The sequence below is a fragment of the Mobula birostris genome, chromosome 3 (assembly GCF_030028105.1).
Source record: "Mobula birostris isolate sMobBir1 chromosome 3, sMobBir1.hap1, whole genome shotgun sequence".
Taxonomy (NCBI): Eukaryota; Metazoa; Chordata; class Chondrichthyes; order Myliobatiformes; family Myliobatidae; genus Mobula; species Mobula birostris.
Window position 1 is genome coordinate 90,140,830 of NC_092372.1, and position 17,717 is coordinate 90,158,546.

Below are 17,717 nucleotides of genomic sequence, written 5' to 3' on the forward strand. Positions count from 1 at the left end.
ACACTTGCTTTTGCTTATTTTAAAATTAATTTTATTGAATTGAGATAGAAGGTGCATTATCTCTGAGCAATTTATTGAGCAAAAATCTAGTGCTATTCAAGAGAATCAGCAATAGAAAAGCAAGGTTTACATGGGATTTGTGTGAAACCTAAGCATTGCAGGTGTGGTCAGTCCTTTGGACAGTTCCCAGAGATTATGAAACCTCCCAGGGGAACATTAAATGAACCATTCATGATCAAAGAACTTGGTATTGTTTAGGTTTACATTTATCTCAAGGGCAGTGTACAGACGAAACAGTGAGGTCTCTCATACATGCCTTGGAATTATTATTTAATTAACTAACTTCTTTCTCATGCTCATTGCAAGATATTCATCCGGTAATAAAACAATGTAAACAATTACAGTATTGTGTATTGATAAATGGGAATGACAAAAATCATTGTCATCATTGAGTGGCAGAATATTAATAAACATTCTACTTTTAGGTATTTATCCTGTAAAATGTCTAAAACATTTTATGACATTGTGATTTGAAGTTTTAATGATTTCCCATGCATTTACAAAGTTTCTCATGCATCAAAAATTTGATTTTGATGATCATTACAGAATGCATTTCAACATCAACGTTTTTATTGCTTAGACAAACATTGCAATATTTCAAACCATGTCTGATGTATTAAACTGTGCTATAATTAAATGAAACATTTATGAAAAATATTTCTGTTGTTAATGTTAACTTTATTTATTTTATTTAATTGTTCAATATATCTAGAATTAGACATTTTTTCATGTGCTGTATGAAGGAAAATATTTTAACAGATTATGTCCTCCAAAGAAAAGACATCTTGACTGCTGACGGCAATGGGAATAATTCAGTGAAGTCCTGGCTACTACTAAAGCCTCTTTATTCTCTGTGCATCGCTTTGGCAGTAGGTCATCAGGCTGCAGATCGGCAAGTGCATTGTGAGAGTGCTGACTCCATCAACAGACTAGAGGTAATGGGGTTACACAAACTGCATGTCTGTCTGACTAGTCATACGAACCCAGTAAGCTCATCAGTTAGTCCAAGGAATTAACAAACTGCCCTCACTACATGGGTTTCATTGAATACTTGGGATTCAATCCCAGCACAACAGAGTTCCTCACACTGAAGGATTATTATATTTCATTTCCTTATCCAAGTAAATGGCTATTTTCAGTCTATTTTTCACAGTATGCATACACTTGTCAGCATTTTTTGCTAAGAAGTTAATATAAAGGATATTCTAGTCCAAACTCTTGCTTTGGAGAAAAAAATACTGTTTTATATTTAAATACATACTGCAGAATTAAAACTTTAAAGGTGAATAAAAGTTCACCTGAATTAGCAGACATGATTTTGCTGACACAGTAGGTGCTGACCTCAATCAAACCCTCAGCATGTTGCTAACAATTTCATCCTGAAGCTTTATTCTTTCCTACCATGTATCTCACACTAAAGAGCAAGCTAAATTGGATTACCTACCATTTTCAACAGAAAGATGGCTTGACACTGTACAAACTCAGAAAGCAGGGAAACAAATCAGAAAAACAATCCTCAAATATTACGCATACTGTATTAATTCTGAGGTGAAAAATGTTGCTTCAACTATTCTCAGACCTCCTTTTCTTATCTGAATGCACCATTTCTGCTATTTCGATGGATAATATCCCAAATGCTTCAGTACATTTTTATTTGAATACTTAAGTTGTAATGGTGCTGAGGATAATGAACAGTTTGACAATCTGGTATTTTAGTAAAAGTATAGCTAACAAATCTGCCTTTCATAACAATGTGTTTCATGAGACTGTTGTTTGAAAGGTGTAATATTTCTAATTTTGAACATAAATTTAAAAAGTACATTTTGAAATGTTTATCAACTTTTAAGTCACACTGATAGATATTTGGAGCTCCTTTCTCAGAAGTGTCTTTGAAACTTTAACTCTTTTCTCTTCTCATAGATATGGCCTGACCCATTGAGTATATCCAGCATTTTTTGTCTTTGTATTTTGGATTTCCATCATCTGTAGCTTTTTAGATGTTTGCAATGCTGGGCACCTAGCAGGTTAGGCAGCATCAGTAGAAAAAAAAACAGTCATTATTACAGACCTGGAATATGGAGTCTTTCTTGACTCCCACAGATGCTGCTAAATCTCTGTAGTTTTCTGGCATATCCTGGTCTAATCTCAGATCTTCAGTATCTGCAGTTTTTTGCTTCAATCCTGTCTCTTGTTTGCTCTCTCCAAATATAGTACCTCGCACTTTTCCATATTTAATTCCATTTGCCACATTTTTAGCCACTTACCCACTTCAGTGATAACTTCCTAAACTCTAAAACATTCCTCAACACCATACTGCCAATTCCGGTATCGTTAACATAAAAAATAAATAGATGCGCAAAATTGAAACCAATTAAAAAAAACAGAAGAGAAAGGAAAATCCAAGAAAATAGAGAACATGGAGAAGAGTAGGATGGTGTGTAAGTATTTATTCCTGACCTGAAATTTTAACCATCACAATCATCATAAACATTTCTGAAATATGCTACCAATGGTAAAAAAAAAAGAAGTCCCAGGATAAAAATTTACATTTGTACCTTGTTTTTTTAATTACTTGTGGAGTTGAAGTTCCTGAATTTGAAAAGGGAAGTGAAATATCAGAAGGTGGTAAGATCCAAAAAAGGTCATAATTTACGGTTACCAAGATGTCCTGACTATGCTTATTTGCAACTAAATTGTAATTTGGTTGTGGGGGCAGCAAAAGTGTCTTCTGAAATGTTTTCCCATTCCTCATGACAAGGATGATTCTCAGATTATTTCAGGAATTGTAGTTATGCTACATTTTAAGGCCACCTGGACTGCTCTCAGCTGAAAGTGGTTGGGAATTTGATTCAGTCTCTTGTGAATGCCCCACATTCTGCCAAATTGGCAGAACTTGATCCAGATGACTAAACAAAAGGGTATTTTCATTTCATCGGAGCAGCAACATAAAATCCATCATTTTGTCTGAGCTAAGGAGAGATTCCTGAGTTCCTTTATCATATCCAATGGAATAAAAGCTGGGGAAACACTGGAATGATGAGCTCCTTGTCTGATTTTTCTACCATTATTTTTGAATTCTTCTCATTCTACTTCATTTTTGTGTCATAGAAAGAAACAATGTATATTCAGTACGTTTCATGTCTCAAGACAACTTGGAGTGCTTTGCAGATAAACAAGTGCTTCAGAAGATTAGTCATTATTAAAATGCATCTATTGTGATTATAAATCATTTGTTTACTTTCCCTCATGATTGTGGTTATTTTATCCCCCAAAATTAAATTGATTAAGAAGAAATTGACTCCTTTTTAGAAAAATGCTGATTGAATATTGGTTGGACGGAATGATAGATTGTTGAGTTATGGCCAGTCCTTTGGACAGTTCCCAGAGATTATGAAACCTCCCAGGGGAACATTAAATGAACCATTCATGATCAAAGAACTTGGTATTGTTTAGGTTTACATTTATCTCAAGGTCTGTGTGCAGACAAAACAGTGAGGTCTCTCATACATGCTCTTGAAATTATTATTTAATTAACTAACTCCTTTCTCATGCTTATTGCAAGATATTCATCCGCTAATAAAATAATGTAAACAATTACAGTATTGTGTATTAATAAATGGGAATGGAAAAATTCTCATTGTCGTCATTGAATGGTAGAATATTAATAAACATTCTACTTCTAGGTATTCATCCTTTAAAATGTCCTTCTATGACATTGTGATTTGAGGTTTTAATGATTTCCCATGCATTTATGATGTTTCTCATGCAGCAAACATTCAATTTTGATAATCATTACGGAATGTATTTCAACATTCAGTGCGGTTGGGTTGAGTTATTCTCCAATCTTGGCAATTTACTTGCAAACGTTTTGTCACCACGTGAGGAGACATTATCACAATCACCAGTGCACTGATGTTGTCTCCTCACGTGGTGATAAAACGTTTAAAAGTAAATTGCCAAGATTGGAGAACTCAATGCAATTACAGACGTATCAACCACATGAGCTACACATCTTCCAAATTATTTCAAACATTCAATGTTTTTATTCCATAGGCAAACATTCCAATATTTCAAAGCCATGTTTGATATATTACGACACCAGTGAAATGTTTATGAAATTCATTTCAATTGTTAATGTTAACTTTATTTAGGAAATTTAATTGTTAAATATGCCTATAATTAGATTTTCTCATGTGCTGAATGAAGCAAATTATTTTATAACATAATATCCTCCAAAAAATAAAAACACCCTTGTAGAATGTTGTGTTGTGGAATTTTTGGATTTAATTGTCTCAGTGAATTTTTATTGTGGCATGTTTATGGTTTCATGAAAAGCCTGTACAAATCAGGATCTATGAATAGTTCCGAGGCACTGAGGTTCTAAGAGCACTGTAGTATCAGATAACAGATGCTTTCTCATCTCATTAACTGGCAGAGGTATTTCTATTGGCACTGTAAGGTTTTCATTCAGAGCAACTCCCGGTCATCTAGGTATTGGAAGGAATTATACCGACTGTGATTGTCAGCTGTCATTACAGTGGCCAATAACAATTGAACTCACCGTAAGTACAGTATATGATTCAAATATCATGGCATGATGTTAAAGGTGTTAAGTATTTGGGTCTATTCATTGTCAAAAATATTCAGGTAAATAAGGTTTGAGATTTTCTGTTTGGAAATTCATTAACATACTGAAACTACCTTCTACAAAAGAAGATTCATAAAGGAATTTCATTCATGGGATCAACATTCCAATCTCAGACTAAAGTACTTAAAGTAAAGTCTGCGTATTTAAACTCTGGCTCTATTCATTTGGGATTTATGCAAGTTGCAGTTTAATGTAAAACTTAAATCTAAATTGGATAAGTTTTGACCATTATGTTTATATTTGATTTATTTTTGATGTATAGGTAAAATAACCCAGCAAGTAATATAATTGAATTAGTGCAAGCGGTATCAATAACCTTGTCTACTGCTGTAGGTAACATTAGGGGCATTTTATCCGCTGTAAGTGGTTTCATGTCTTGTAGCCATAATAATAATAATAATAATAAAAATAATCAAAAATGCAGGACTAACTTATTAAGCTTACTTATTCAGACAATTCTATGGCTCATTCTGTCTAAACACTTGAGGTAAAAACAGTAATTGCTGGAAGTATTCTGCAGGTCAGGCGGAATCTGTGGAGCTTAACAAAAGAGTTATTGTCTCAGGTAAATGAAATTTCATGAGAACATTGAAAAGTTAAATTTGTATTTTAACTAAGTATTTATCTGACTGATCTTTGATGAAACTACAAAAACAATGATCAATGCCTTGATAAAAATGTAACATCATAGGCTGATGCAGCCCTCAGGGCAGAGTCCAGTTATCAGCTGACAGATGGAAGAAACACAACAGAAGAGAGAAGTCCCTCTGTATTGAGGACTAATTCATATTATTAACTCTGAAGTTATCCAGTGATCAGATAACCAACAACAGGCTGGTTTTATTTTCCGTGAGCTCTTCAGCATCTGTTGATAGATTGCTGCCATTTCTTTGTTTCGGATGTGGCAATATGTTCTTAAACAACTATTAAGCAAATAAGTTATTTGTGGAAGTACAAAGCATTTAATTCATGATGGTGCTATGAGTAATTTGATGACAGATTTTGAACAATTACTAGCCAAAAAGTGTTCTTAATGCTTATGAATTGTTAATAATCCATCACAATTAGAATAGGTAATGATTGGCTAATTTGATGACACTTACCTGCAATGCCCTTCTGCAATTTTTTTTAACCCCATTGATGTAAAGGGCCAGCTGTGCACTACTGCCACAGATAACTAAAGTGTATGGATTCCTGACACTGCCAGAAGATGCAATGAGATAGAGGAATGTGCACAGAGAGTGAAATTCCAGCCTGGAATGATGGAATATCCAAGAGAGTCAGAGAGTGCGCTCAGTGATTATTGACAGCAACCTTGGACTTCAGAGGTACCACAGAAGGAAAAAAGGCAGGAGGTAAAGTTAGCACAGAACCAGAAAATTCACACGTTATAGACACCTGGACATCAGTATACATAAGAAACACCACATCCAACTCTTGAAGCTATACAAGAGTAATGATGGGGAGAGGTCCATGGAAAGAAAGAAGCAATTGGACAGAATCACAGTGGATCTATCACAGAATGAGAAGAAGCACAATTTTTTTTGAAGGAATAACCTCCTTGACTACAGACTCAAACTGACATATACTTAGGTAATGAGAAAGAGAGGTGATCTGGCACAGACACAGCAGTTCATACATGAAAAGCAATATTTAGCGTATTTTTACTAAAATAGATGAGAGGTTCCTATAGTTGCCCCTCAGAACCAAAACCAGGCTGAAATACTTTTTTACCCAGTGTAATGGATAATTGGCCCTTGCAAAGGAAAATACAATAGACTCATTTTTGGAAAAACTCAAAATGGCTAGTCTTCCTTCCTGATCCAGAGGACATAGGTGTAAAGTGAGTGAGGGAAGATTTAATAGGATTTTAAGGGGAATTTTTTTTTATGCAGAGAGTGGTACATATATAGATGAGCTGCCAAGTGAAGCAATCGAAGCAGGTACAATAGCAACTTTTGAAAGACAGTAGGAAAGGTTTAGAAGGATATAGGCAAAATGGGACTAGCTTGGATGGGCAATTGTTTCACACGGACAGAAGGTACCTAATAAAGTTGCTACTGAGTGTAAATTCCAGTGATGTTCCTCCTCCAGTGTTGATATCTATTGCAATTGTCCTGCACCATTAAATGTCTTATTACTTTTTTCCATGGAAACAGCAAATTTGACCTTCACAGTAATTGTAAAGACCATGAAGCCACTGTTAAAAGACAAGAAAATGGCTCTTTATGTATTCTTTTACACAGGCTACAATAAAACATACTTGCCAGAAGAGTTCTTCGTAATTCCCTTGTGACATATAAATTATTTTTTGTTCTGTCTATCACATTTGAAAATAAATGACAGAAGGCTGATGAGGTAAGAATGAAGATTCCATAGTGTAACTGAGAAGTGTCCATTTTGCTTTTGCTATTTTATGCCATATATACTAATCTGACAGTCTGACAAAAGGTGATTGTTTCAACGTGCTTTGTGTCACTATTTCAGAAAGAGCTAAGGTGATCTCGGTTTAACATCTGAGCACTTCTGGCAATAACCTTCGTCTTTTACCAGCACCATTGAAATCAGTTTAGTATTGTGTGTGTGCAGGGATAACTCCATCTTTGAGACACATTAAGACCTATATAGTTAAATATCCATCTACTTGAACAGCAAATGATGAGCACAAGTCATTAGTTCCCATACTGGAAAATAACCTTCGTAACAGCTAAGGTTAGCTCATAACAACAGGATCCTGACCAAAATATAATTAAATTCTTTCTCTTGCTTGAGGTTTTAGTGGTTGTTGACAACACAGCCAGTTGCAGATTATGTTGGATAAAGGACACTGTATCACTTTCCCATAGCTAGAGGGAAAATCCACCGTTGTTTGTAACAGAGATGGACTTTTTGAAAAACAGATTAACAACTAAACATTCAATCAGTAATTTAGATTTATTAACTCTATATTACTGTATCTCTAAGAATTACTGTTTCAAAAACTTGCTGAAATTCCAAACTTGCCAAGGCTAAAGCAAACTTTAATGGTAATCTTTTGAGCTTTAAGTGGAACTTTTAAATGTATAGGTTCACGTGGACAGTCGCATTTATGGGGAGTATTTTCCACCGAGGGTCAAGAAAATCTTCCTTCCTCACCTGTGCAGTGAAGCCTGACACCAACATGTCTCAGTCCTGAGATAATCACCTTTCGAAGGAAGGGTGACAGTAAGGGCCTAGGGAAAATTGGAGGGGCTTAATTAATGGAAATCCCACATATAGACTCTATTTCACCTGGTAGGTTTTGGAATGTATTTACTAATGGGTCAGATCAATAGTTGAAGGAATGCTGATCAAAGGACATGGAAAACAAGTTGCAGGCTGATTCATCAATGACCATCTTTGGAAGAGGTCATATGAGGGGATGTTTGCTGATGAATACTTAACTATTTTCATGAAAACTAAGCTGTGCTTGCTTTTAGGCAACAGGAAAACAATCAACACGGAGTGTTGAGTGGCAAAGAAAATTCATGCCATTTCAGTACCACGTAACAATTGATAAGAGAAAGTCTAACTTCCTATCCTTAACACTCAATGGCATTACCATTATTGAGGTTCGCATCCTCAACATTCTGGGTGACACCAATGGTTAAAAACCCAACAGTGACCATCCATATAAATACTAAGGCCAAAAGAGCAATTTGAAAATGGAGTATCATGGAATGAGCAACTCACTTCTCGATACCATGAAGTACACCTGCTACAGGATGCAGGTCAGGAATGGAACACTTTCCACTTGTCTGGTTACGTGCAGCTTGGACTGTAACAGTCATGAAGACCAATATCACTTGGGACAAAGTAGCCACATGTTTAGCACCTAAATACTTAGCACCTTAAATATTCACTCCTTCCCCTATTATTGAACCTGGACATTTCGCACTTACCTGGCTGGACTTTTCCAGTAACACCATCTGCACAGCAAACTCTATTTTCAACAGTGCCGGTACAGATATGTAGATACCACTTGTAGATCCCTGCCTGACCCATCTTTTAGATGAGAAATATATCAAAGTTCAAAGTAAATTTATTATCATAAAACATATAGGTATATTACCATATACAACCCTGAGATTCGTTTTCTAGCGGCACACTCAATAAATCTATAGAATAATAACCATAACAGACTCAATGAGAGACTGCACCAACTTGGAAGTTCAACAACTGTGCAAAAGGCAACAAACTGTGCAAATATGAAAAGGAAGAAATAATAATAATAATAAATAAATAAACATTAAATACTGAGAACATGAGATGAAGAGTCCTTGAAAGTGAGTCCATAGATTGTAGGAGCATTTCAATTATGGACCAAGTGAAGTAGAGTGAAGTTATACTCTTTGGTTCAAGAGCCTGATGGTTGACGGATAGTAACTGTTCCTGAACCCAATAGTGCAAGTCCTGAAGCTCCTGTACCTTCTTCCTGCTGGCAGGAGCAAGAGGAGAGCTTGTCCTGCAAGGTGGGAATCCCTGATGATGGATGCTGTTTTCCTGCAACATCGCTCCATGTAGATGTGCTCAATGGTTTGCCAGGCTTTACCCGTAATGGACTGTACCACATCCACTACTTTTTGTAGGATTTTCCATTCAAGGACACCAATGCTGTTTCCAAACCAGGCTGTGATACAGCCAGTCAATATCCTCTCCACTATATATCTACAGAAGTTTGTCAGGGTTTTAGATATTATGCCGAATCTTCACAAACTCCTAAGGAAGTAGATGCACTGCTGTACTTCCTTTGTAATTGCATTTGTATGCTGGGCCCAGGACAGGTCCTCCTCCAAAATTATAACACCAAGGAAATTAAAATTGCTGACCCTCTCCATCTCTGATTCTTTGATGAGGACTGGCTCATGACTTCTGGTTTCCTCCTCCTGAAATCAATAATCAGCTCCTTGGTTTTGCTGACACTGAGTAAGAGGTTTTTGTTGTGGCACTACTCAGCCAGATTTTCAACCTCTCTCCTTTATGCTGACCCATCACCACCTTTGATTCAGCTAACGATCATAGTGTCACCAGAAAACATGAATATAGCATTGGAGCTGTGCTTAGCTACACAGTTATATATGTAAGGCAAGTAGGGCAGGGGGCAAAGCACACAGCCTTGTGGTGGCCTGTACTAATGGAGATTGTGGAGGAGATGTTGTTGCCAATCTGAACTGACTGGAGTCTGCAAGTGAGGAAATCGAGGATCCAATTGCACAAGGAGGTATTGAGGCCAAGGTTTTGGAGCTTATTGATTAGTTTTGAGGAGATGATGGTATTGAATGCTGAACTGTAGTTGATAAAGAGCATGCTAATGTATGCATCTTTGCTGTCCAAATGTTCCAGGGTTGAGTGAGGAGTCAATGAGATGGATCTGCTGTGGACCTATTGTTCTGGTAGGCAAATTGGAGTGGACCTAGGCCACTTCTCGGGAAGAAGTTGATATATTTCATCATCAACCTCTCAAAGCACTTCATCTCTGTGGATGTAAATGCTACTGGATGATAGTCATCGAGGCAGTTCATTATGGTCTTCTGAAATTGTGATGGTTCCTACATGTTTTGATGGTCAAAGTGAGCATAGAAGGCATTGAGTTCATCTAGAAGCGAATCCCTTCTGTCTCCTATGTTGCTTGATTTAACTTTATAAGAGGTATTCAAGCCCTGCTACAACTCTCGAGCATCCTTTGTTCATTTGAGTTTAGTCATGAATTGCTACTTTGCCCAGGAGGTGGCTTTCCAGGGTTCATACCTGCATCTGTTGGTCACCAAACCTGAATGCCTCTGACCTGGCTCTCAGCAGATTGTGAATCTCATGGTTCATCTAGGGCTTCTGACTGGGAATGATTTTGTGGGACACACTCATCTACAACTGTTGTAATAAAGTCCATGACAACTATGGTGTATTGATTCAGATCCACAGATGTTTTCCTTGAACACAGCCCAGTCCACTGACTCAAAGCAATCTAGTAGCCACTCCTCTGCCTCCTAAAGACCACCTCTTTGTTGTCCTAATCTCTGGAGCTTTGCTCTTTAGCTTCTGCCTGTATCTAAGTTGGAGAAGGACAGCCAAGTGATCTGATTTACCAAAGTGCGGTCTGAGCATGAAATGGTGGGTATTCCTTATCTTAGTATAACTGACTTCTGGTGCTACAGGTTGTATGCTGATGGTAACAGTAAGCACCATTCCTTCATTGTTAAATGAAATACAAATCTTAGAATAGTGTTCCCAACAGTGGGAGTATCTAGAAAATCAAAAAGAAAACTGCCGATGCTGGGAATTAAAAAATGTCCGAAGTCACTGCAAATACTCAGCAGGCCAGGCTATATCTGAAAAAGAGTTACTGCTTCAGGTCAAAGACCCTTCATTAGAACCAGACAGTTCAGACAAAGGTCTTCAACCTGAAATGTTAATTCTGTTTCTTTTCTCAAGGACACAGTTTGACCTGCTGAGTATTTCCAACATTCTTCTGTAATGGCAGATACAGTGAGTAGGTCCTAGAGCACATGTGGTGGAAAGGATACAGGAAAATAACAGGGCAACTGGACTGATAGGACTGCTCTGAGTGCTGGTATTAGTAATGGAGCAAAGCACTGGATTAATTTTCACATTAGTTTTGAATAAGTATACACATTATAAGGCAAATGCCCTGCCTGTCTTTTTTAAGTGTACATCGATCTGGAACTCTTAAAAGATATGCTGAATTTAATCTTATTTTGATGTTACTAAATTTTATTGATACAGAATATAAAGGGAATGATGATAAATAAGTATTGTATGCCTGTGCATGTCTGTGAGATGAGAGAGAGAGGGAGGCCATGTGAATGTATGTGTGCGCGTGAGAGAATGTGTGTTTGTGTGTGTATATGCACATGTGCATGTATCTTGGCTTTCTTATAAAAATTCACACCACTAACATTTGCTTCCTCCATCTTAATTGCAAGATTTATTTAGTTAAGTGTGGAATGTGTGAGGACATGCTTATTTATTTATCGATCTCTGGTGTCAAAGGCAAACATGTTTTATTTATTTTCCAGAAACAAACTATAAAACACCTAATTTCCTTCTTTCTGGGGAAACATCTTCTCTACATTGTTTCAGTGGGACAGTGCACTTTTTGGACCCAGCCAGGAGCAGAAGTAAACTGAGCTTCTTCTTCTTTTCACAATTGTCCAGCAGCACAGGAGGAAGGCTTTTTAATTCTTCTGCTTCTTGCATTCACCAAAGTGCTCTTGATTCCCATAACTAAAAGACATTTTCTAACGTGGTCTGTCTTTACCAGGAGAATCGTTTGCTTAAAAGTCATGTGACAATAACCAGCAAAGTAAAGTTCCTGGCAGAATATAGCTAAGCAAGCACCTTGCAGGTTGTTCATTCAGTTTACTGAGGTTGAAAGTGAAAGAACTATTGAATATATTACTAATGATTACTGATACTTTCAATGAAAGATGGCATCTCAATTTTATCAAAACATCTAAATGAGTCCTGAATATATTTTGATGCACATAGCCACAAATAAAAATTATGTTGAATGCACAGTACTTGCTATCTGTCCCAGAAGCACCTTATGCCACGTCACCTTCAGAAGTTCTGAAAAGATGGTATAGTTTAAGAAATGGTTAACATTTGTAAACAGGACAAAAAGCTTTCTGATCCCAATGTATCAAATTTTCAAATCCAACAGAAATTTCTGTCAGTCTCTGTAGCTTGTATGTGTAAGTTTAACACAAATAAAGATAGTCATTACAAGTAGTAATTAGGTTTCTCAGTATTCTTCCTGTCAGTCACATTGTTGAGAACTTTGCTTAAAAAAATAGTATTTGCACCAGGCCACATTTAGTCTGTTATAGAAAATTGCAAACATGATTGGTACCACATGCTGAGAATGCTGGAAGATGTTATGCCCGTTTCAGAATGAGAGGTTAAAGGCAGAAAACCTAGACGTGGAAATAAATAAAAGGTTATATTTCTGAATTGTAGATATTAGACAAATACAGATTCTGGGAGGTCAAGTTTCTCTGTCAACCAGTGTAAGGAACAAAACCTTAATTGTTGAATAGATCCTTATCCAGTTCAATGTCAAACTCCAATCATGTTTTCAAGGCACGTGCAATAAATGAATATCTTTTGTGAACTCCATAATCTAGGTGAATTGGACCTACTAACAAAGCCGGGATCTCCAGGTAGACCTACATACAAGGTTGGATTTGAGTTACAATCATCCACTAATATAAAATAAAATTTATAGCTTAGCTCAGATTTATTCCAAGAAGACCTCTTGCTGAACTTTATCTAAGTTCATTAACTAGATGTTAAGGAAAGTATGGCAACTTTTTTTCCTCTATGAATTACTTGATTTACTTCCATATATTTCAGAAGTGCTAATAAGTAGAAAATTAAACTATATGGGTTTTTTAAAAAAGCAGAATTCAAATCAGGTATTAGTACAGTTAACGTGGGTCACCCTGCCTCGTTTTGGCAGACCATCAATTGGGGAAAGCAAAGAACCAAAAATCCTGGGTGTCAATTGCAAGTAAAGGCTGGAGAAATTAAGCCACAGTGTTCAGCTTGGATCAGCTCTTATCTGGGTGCTATTTGTGTCAAATAGGCTTCAGTACAGGGAACGTTGTGCGTGAGGATCATTGTAGCATTGGTGCCATGAGCACAAGGCTTGGCGTAAGTGTGGCTGGCACCTAGCTGAAGAGTTCCAAATAGACGGATAATGTTGTAATACAGAGTGCATCAGCAACTTGTCAATTAATCCACCAACCCACATATTTTTGCCATGTGGGTGGAAACCAGAGATCTTGAAGAAAACTCATATGATCATAGAGTTATGACTCACAGACACAGATTGGAGGGGGCGATTAGGTACAATGTGGCATTGTGATTTGGATGCATTTTTAGAGTATGCTCTAGGAGATTCTGGATGAATGTATATAGCCCAAGTTACTAAACATGTATAATTTAGCCTCCATGCACACAAGCAGGGTAGCCCCATGTGTGGAAAAGGCAAAAATGCAAACGAGTTTTGCCCAGAGCAACATGTCAGTGTTAATGGGGTATATAAATTGTTAGCAGGAACTATGGAATCCGGGTCATGTAAAGTAAAACAGGTGCAATAAATGGTTATGGGGACATTATGGCTTATAGCTGCAAAATGCTTTCATTACCCAAAGCAGCAGCATGTAAGCTCTGTGTGCACAGAGGCAGTTAATGGAAGGGAAGCAACTGTAGTAGGAAGCCACAGATAGATACACAATGAAGGAACTCAGTTTAAATACTGTACACATCACTAATGCTAATAAAAACAAGACCAATTTTGGTTTCAACATTAACCTCAGGACCATTAAATGAGCAACTGAGATAAATATTGGCAGAGTTGCAAGTGGTCCTGTCAAAGTTTAGTCGAGCTCTTAATGTATGCTGGCGGGACCTTCAAATCATCAAGACGAATAAAGTGTATAATCCTCTTGTAGCAGGAAGTTAGCCATAGTTCATCATTGGCAGAGTCACTGGGTCCAATTCATCAATTTTCTGCATCACTGCTCTTACACCTCCTCTTCCCCCCACCCCCCAACAGAGAAAGGGCAGAGGACAAGGTTTCCTGAAGAAGTCATGTCATATGCTGTTCCACAGTTCAAGTTCTTTCAGACTCATGAGTGGCAATGGAGTGAAGCATCCTTATACTTCTTCTTACCACCCGGATTCTTCCAGGAAGCAGAGAAGTCAGTTTACATGGTGGAGGAGGCATTGAAGGTTTTGGTTTTGGTTTTGAGCAAATATGCCCATAAAATACCAAGCTTCAAAACTTTGAAGCATACTTCATTCCACAGCAGGGTACACGCCAGTTGAGTAGCTATCGAACATGAAATCCAGAATGAGTTAGAAAATTGTATACCCCGATTTGAAGGGAAAAGTAGAAGGAAGGAAATGCAAACTGTGTGAGCATCATGACTCAAACTCCAGAGAGTTTCCGTGAGCACATTAGAATCTTGCATTCTGATATCTCCCAGTAAGACAGTGATGTAGAGCTGCGATATTGGGAGATAAAGTGGATGTACTAGGTGAAGAATTACAAACATGAGAAAATCTGCAGATCCAAGCAACACACACAAAATTCTGGAGGAACTCAGCAGGCCAGGCAGCACTATGGAAAAGAGGAAACAGTCAATGTCTTGGGCCGAAACCCTTCATCAGGACTGGAAAAAAAGATGAGAAGTCAGAGCAAGAAGGTGGGGGGAGTGGAGGATGAAGTGCAAGGTGGTAGATGATAGGTGAAACCTGGAGAGGGGGTGTGGGGTAAAGTAAAGACGTGGGAAGTTGATTGGTGTAAGAGATAAAGGGCAGGAAGAGAGAGAATTTGATAGGAGAGCATAGAATACCATGGAAGAAAGGGAAAGGGTGGAGCACCAGAGGGGGCTGATGGGCAGGTAAAGAGATAAGGTGAGAAAGGGAATTGGGAATGGGGGAAGGGTGAAGGGGGGGCATTACCAGAAATTCAAGAAATTGATGTTCACACCTTCAAGTTGGAGGCTACTCAAAAAGAATATAAGGTGTTGTTCCTCCATCCTGAGTTTGACCTCTTTGTGGCAGTAGAAGAGGCTATTTATTGACGTGTCAGAATGGGAAGTAGAATTGAAATGGGTGGCCACTGGGAGATCGCATTTTTTCTGGCAGTTGGAGCTCTTGGTGAAGCAGTGTCCCAGTCTGCGTCAAGTCTCACCGATATACAGCAGGCCACACTGGGAGCACCGGACACAGCACATGACCCCAGGAGACTCACAGGTAAAGCGTTGCTTCACCTCAAAGGACTGTTTGGGGCCCTGAATGGTAGAGGGAGGAGGTGTAGGGGCAGGAACCCTATGCCTGGTGGGGTGGCATGAGGATGCAGTGAGGGCAGTTGTGCGCGAAATGGAAGAGATGCAGGTGGGTGCAGCATTGATGGTGGAGGAAGGGAAGCCCCTTTCTTTGAAGAAGGAGGACATCTGCAATGAAAAGTCTCATCCTGTGAGCCAATGCAGCAGAGACGGAGAAACTGAGAGAAGGGGTTGGCATTTTTAAAGTGACAGGGTGGGAAGAGGTATAGTCCAGGTAGCTGTGAGAATCTGTGAGTTTATAAGAGTTATCAGTGGATCGACTGCCTCCAGAGATGGAGACAGAGAGATCAAGAAAGGGAAGAAATGTGTGGGAAATGGACCAGGTAAATTTGAGGGCAGGGTGGAAGTTGGAGGCAAAGTTTATGAAGTTGATGAGCTCAGGAAGCAGCATCAACACATTCATTGAGATAGTGTAGGAGAAGTTGGGGAGCGATACCGGTGTAGGCTTGGAACATAGACTGTTCCATGTAGCCGACAAAGAGCCAGGTAGAGCTGGGACCCATGGTTTGAAGGAAGTGGGAGGAACTGAAGGAGAAATTATTCAGAGCAAGGACTCTCAGATGGAGGAGAGTGGTGGTAAAGGGGAACAGATTGGGTCTGTTGTCTAGAAAGAAGTGGAGAGCTTTAAGGCCCTCCTGATGGGGGATGGAGGTGTACAGGGACTCATCCATGGTGAAAATTAGAACTTGAAGTTATTGAAAAGTGGAATGAACTGATAATGGATTCTGCGAAGTCTACAGTGATCCTAGTGTGCAATAGCCATGAGCACAGCAAGGAGGACTGTGAGATTAAAACAAGATACATAAAGTGCAGGCCAGGCAGCATCTATGGACGAGTACAGTTGAGGTATTGGGCTGAGACCCTTCAGCAGGACTGGAGAAAAAAAGATGAGGAGTAAGTTTAAAAAGTGAGGGGCGGGGAGGGAGAAACACAAGGTGATAGGTGAAACTGGAAGTGGGAAGCTCTTTGGTGAAGGAAATAGAGGGCTGAAGAAGGGGGAGTCTGATAGGAGAGGACAGAAGACCAGAAGGAAAAAGAAAAGGGGTGAGGAGTGCTAGAGGAATGTGATTGACAAGCAAGGAGATAAAGTGAGAGGGGGAAATGGGAATGGGGTGTGGTGGCAATATTGAAAGTTCAAGAAATCAAATTTCATGCCGTCATGTTGGAGGCTGCCCAGATGAAACATAAGGTTTTCCTCCTCCAACCTGAGTGTGGCCTCATTGGGTTAGGAGAACCTCATGCAGGTGGCACCAGCATCACTGAAATTATCATAAAGTTGATTTGCTAAAACTTGTAATATGTGATAAATTAGCAAAAACATTAATTTGATTTATTTTTCTTTATAAGAGGTGAGTAGTGGTGTGGTATATGGAATACTTGTTGCAAACTGTTGTTAGCTGTTAGATTAAAACTTATTTCTATTAGGAATTGTCATATAAATTTTCTAGGATATGACAATGTTTATAAGATGTTCCACTTTATTCTGGGAAAATAAAGAAAAGATGCTTTATTTTAATGTCCTTGCATGTCATGCATACTTCTGTACACTCTCTGCAAATAGATGTTAGGAATCTACAGAAACTTATCTCATATCCAGGACATTTAGCCTTGGTGCCACACTTGTGACAATATCCTCCTGAACTATCTGGTCTACTACCTTCTGAATGCACAGCAAAACCTATTTTCAGAGAGTGTAGACAAAGATGGATGCAGATAAAGGACAACTCACCCATCAAATACCACTGAAACCCAAGTGTCAAAATGGCTTGAAATCTCCAGCTATCTGTTATGAGTTCTGAGGCTTGCCGTAGAGCATTGAGCTGCTAGGTTTCTTGAACAGCTGTATTTACTAATAGTTATCTTAACTACAGCCATTAAGCCCTGGTGCTTTCTATTTAACCTTGTCAAGTTAATTGTGACTGGCACAGGTTTCCTGCATCCTATGATTATTTAAAGAGGACTGTTAGAGAGAATGAATAGTGCTGGGGCATTGTGCATTAAACAAAACATTGAAAATGATAGGGAAACACCAGACAGGATTGTGTGAGGAATGTCAGGAAGAGGAGTCAGTAGAACATGTAGTTCTGAGTTGCAGGAAGTATGGGATACAGAGA